Below are 4,572 nucleotides of genomic sequence, written 5' to 3'. Positions count from 1 at the left end.
CCTGGCGCCTGCCGGTCTCGCCCCGGGGCACCCATCAGGAGTGCGCCCCTCTGAGCGCCCAGGCGCCCCCGAAGCAGGACGCGGGCGTGGGGGAGACCCTCCCCGCTCAGCCCGAGCTCGTCTTCGCCTGGCCCCGTCTGCAGCCAGGTGCATTTCCAGTCGGGGCGCCCCTCCAGCGCGGAGGTTGGGCTCCAGCGTTTGTGGGGACACAGTTTGGCGGCAGGGCCTCGGGGCCCCTCGGCTGGTTGGCGGGTAGCACCAGGGGCTCGGGAGCCATCAAGGGCCCCTCACGAAGACGGCGCGGCAGGGAAGGTGCGGAGAGGTCCCCAAGTCGCAGCTCATTTTCTGGAAACGGCTCTTGCCTATTTAACTTCATTTAATTGAAAAGAAAAAGAAGCAACTTGAATCTTTATGACTCTTTTTTTTTTTCGCCTGAGGGCAGTTTAATAAAATCGGGGGGGGGGGGCACAATAATGACTGCGCGGCATCTGGACGGAACGTGCTGGAAGGAAGTCGTAGATGTTTAATGATGTGTTTGCTGGTGTTCACGTTGCCTGCGCCTGTTCCTTTCAAAGCAAGCCGTGGGCAGGGGACGGCCGACCGCCAGGGTCGCAGCCAAGACGCCAGCCCCCGCCCTTCCGGCCCGCTGCCGCGGGACAGGCGGGACAGGCGGCCCCTGCCCACCGCCGGGGGTCGCGGGACTCAGGGGAGGGTGCCTGGGGTCGCGTCCTTTGGGGGGTGCCCGTGGCCCAGGCGAGGGCTCGGTGGCCTCAAGATGGCCTTTCCATATAACCCTCCTCCCTTTCATCCAGAACTGTTCGGAAACGCCGCAGCCCCGTGTCCCGGCCCCGGGGCCCCGCGACGCGGCTCCTGGGGGCCTCCCACGGGCCAGCCCCCTGGGGTGCCGCCGAGCCCCGCGGCGCAGTGTGGGCCCCCCGCGACAGCCCCACGAGGGGACAGGCCCGGAAGGTGCGGAGCGAGGCCCGGCGGGGGGCTGGCCGCCCCAGGCCTTCTCCCAGACCCTCCCGGGGGGCTGGGGAGGGACGCCCCGCCACGCAGAGCTCGGTCAGACGGTCAGCGTTTACGAAACGGACGCCGCGTGTGGGCTGTGGGGCCTGGCCGCTCTCAGACCGTGCCTGGCTCTCCTTCGCGGCCCTGAAACGTCCGAGGGCCTGAGGGGCGGCGCGGCCGGGCTCCAGCCACCGCTTGGGGCGGAGTTCTCGCAGCGTCTTTCTTCGGGGGGTGGGAACGGGTCTCGCGCTCTAAACCTCAGACAGCGGCCTGTGGGTTTGTGCTCGCGGCTGGCTTTGTCCCAAGGGCCCCCCGAGTCTTTCGTGACGAGCGGCTTTCTTTCTGGGCGTTATCAAAAACCACCTAGCAGGCCGCACACTTAGAGACGGGGGCGCCCGTCGACGTGAGCTGAGCAGGCTGGGGTCGGGCTGGCTGTATGGCCGTGCGGGGCCCACGTGGCTTTGAACCCCGTGGCTGGCGGTTCACAGCGTGAGCAAAGGGCAGCAAACCGCACCCCTGGCTTCCCACGGCGCGTCCCCCGGAAGGAGGCACACCCGCTGGCCCGGTAGAGGGGACCCTGAGCCCCCCCCCGGGCCTAGGACGGCGGTCTCGCCTTCGCCCCTCTTTCTGGAGGGGCAGCGTGGTCGGCCGAGAACCAAGCTGGCTCCCGGGCTGCCCGAGGCGCAGAACCAGCCCACCGCCGGCTCCAGACGGCCTTGTCTTCCCACCAGGCACGGCGCCCCCGCCCACCCTGCTGCCAGCGGCTGCCTGCGTCCCTTGACAGAGCCGGTGGGGCAGTCTGTCCTTCGGGACTGGCGGGCCACTGGGCACAGTGTCCTCGGGCATCATCTGCGTGGCCGCATGTGTCCGTGTCTTCGCTTGCTGGGCCGGATGCCGCCCCCTCCTCCCCAGGAGCACGGGCGAGGTGACCCGCTGTGCGGACGGGTGGGGGCCGGGCCGAGCCCCCAGGCCTCTGCTCACCCCTCAGGGGGCTCGTGGTGGACGCCGAGGTTTTGTATGACCAGTCTGTGTTCTAGAGACTATTTCCACCGAAATTTCGAAACTCCCGAAGAGCAGTTTGGGCAACCGCGGACGGGCCTCCCTCTGAGCCCACGAAAGAAGTAGGCGGGGAGCGACGAACCCGGGGTGGGGGGCGAATAGCTGTGAGCGTTCATGTGAAGGCGTCGTCCCCGTCTCTGCTGTCGAGACATTCAGATGCAGAATCCGCTGTTCAGGCAGAGCCGGCTCCAAGGCCCCCAGCAGGAGTGTGGCAGCCCGCACAGCTCCACAGCTCGGGAGGAACTGGCGGGAGTTGGCTCCTCTTTGAGCTTTGCTTGGAGAGGTCCCCAAGCAGACAGCAAAGTAGCCGAGCACCCCGCACCCCCGCGGCTCCCCCCTGCTCTCATGCAGTCCTGGGGCGCGGGGGTCCTGGCACGGCAGCTCCCCCAGCCTGGGGTTGCCGCCCGCCCTGTCTGTTTGCCTGAACCCGAGATGGGCAGGTGGGGCTGGACAAGGGAACTAGGCCAGCTGGGGGCAAGGGGAGCAGGGGGGCTTCGGGAAAGCTCCGCCTCTCACCCCTTGCCCCAGTTGACTTGTGGGTTCCTCTGTGCCTGGTGATAGGGAGTCTGGAGCAGGTGGGGGAGGGGGCTGCGGCGCAGTGAGTGCGGCCTGCTGGCCGCCATCCCCTGAGCCTCGAAGCTGCTCCTGCCCCCGCCCCGAGGCCAACTCCTGTTCGAAAGCCTTTGCTGAGTTGTCTGGTTGCGCCCAGCCCTTCCGACTGGGGAGCAGAACTGTGGGGAGTGGGGGAGCCCAGCCTGCGCCGGCGGGTGCCCCCGGAACTCAGAGCCACCGCCCCCACCCGCTGCTGTCGTCTGGGCGACGTGCGAGGTGGACACCAGCTCCTCCTTTGGCAGGTGGAAAAGCACAGCGACCCCTGAGTTGGGGGACCCTGCTGGCCGGTGATAGAGACGCACCTTCCTGCGGGTCCGGGGGCCCTTAGTGTGCGCCAGGGACCTCAGGAGCCAGAGGGGGCCACCTGCTGACCCAGAGGTCCCGCCCTCGTCCTTGTTTGTCTCCGAGTTTACCTGGCCGGTGCTGGTTCCCTCTCCTTCCTGCCGCTGAGCTCACCTGCCGAGCCCCAGCTCGCCGCGCCCGCTTCCCCGCGCTCCGGAGCCCGTTCTGGACCCGCCTTTATGGGCCCTCCGGGGCTCGGGCAGGTGCTGCCCTCGTGAGCGCCGGGCCGACTCCCTGTTGGGTCTCCCCGTGACGCCTGCCGTCTTACCCGCGAGGCCGGAGGGGCCCGCCGGTGTCATCAGCGCGCTCAGGGAGCCCGAGCTGCTCTTCCGCACTGCTGCACCGCCTGACGCGGCCTAGCACGTGGCCTAGCACGTGGCCTAGCACGTGGCCTGTGGCCCCGGCGTCTCTGTGACGCTGCAGCTGCCGCACGTTCCAGCCGGTCGCCTTCCCGGCCCGGCCTGCGGGGGTGCCAGCTGGGTCTCGCCCTGGTTAGCAGGAAAGGAGGAGAGAGGGAGAGGGAGGCGATGGTGGGGTTCGCCAGGAGGTCTGAGAAGTGCTGCCGCGTGAGCCAGGAGAGGGGAGCCAGCTGAGTATCCTGGGGTGCGGGCTGGGGAGGAGGGAGCGTCTCCAAGAAGCAAGATGGGAGCTCCGAAGGGAAAGGAGGAGGGGAGGCGCTGACTGCCTGTGTGAGGATGCCCCCGGGCCTCCGGGCGGACTGCCCTGCTCCTGACTGTCCCCTCGCTCCGGTGGTCGGGCTGGCGACTCGGGGGCCGGGACTGGCATCGGGGAGCCAGCCTGCCAGCCCACTTGCTGGTGATAATGGGCCCTTCCTGCTCACCGTCCTTGTTGTCATCGCCCTCCGGGTCCTCTGCCGGGAGAGGACGCTGGCCTTGGCACTGGGCATCTGGGTTCTGACCTCTGGGCTTATCAGCTGGTCACTTGACCCAGTGAGATACCCGGCCCCAAATCTCTGAACCACAGTGGAGAACTGACCACGGGCAAGGAAAGAGCCCAGACTAGCCCAGGGGCTCCCTTTTGGGGGCGAGGGCGGCAGGTGCGCGTGTCCGCACAGGAAAGCCCGCAGGACTCCTCTGCCCAGCCCACCCGCCCCGCTCTGGAAGCGTCTGAGCACGCTCAGCCGCGGCTGCCTGGCCCCGCGGCCTGCAGGGCGTGACCTGGAGCCACTGTGCGTCTCGTGCTCAGGCCGGGGCTCGCAGGTCCAGGCGGTCGCCTGGTTTTATGAGACGAAACGAGCGTTTTGTTTCCGCTTAGCGTTTTAGCCCACAGCAGCTCCACAGGTGACCCTGAGCCTGCTCTGAGATCAGTCGCCAAAGGACCCTTTTCGCACCCTGTTTCTTTAAGGCCGGACAGTCAAGGCCCCGATGACACAGCTGATGATTAAACGTAAGGAGCTGGCCACCGGGCAGGGACGCTTTGATTTGCTTCGCAGAGACCCTCTGAGCTCGGCTGAAAACCGGGATCTGTTTTGTTCTTGTTTTTCTTTGCCTGAGGCTTCTGTGCACGGCCTTGATTTTTTTTTTTTTT

Source organism: Condylura cristata, unplaced genomic scaffold (genome assembly GCF_000260355.1).
Source record: "Condylura cristata isolate star-nosed mole 26May11 unplaced genomic scaffold, ConCri1.0 scaffold00003, whole genome shotgun sequence".
NCBI classification, from domain to species: domain Eukaryota; kingdom Metazoa; phylum Chordata; class Mammalia; order Eulipotyphla; family Talpidae; genus Condylura; species Condylura cristata.
Note: the sequence above shows the minus strand (reverse complement) of the source record.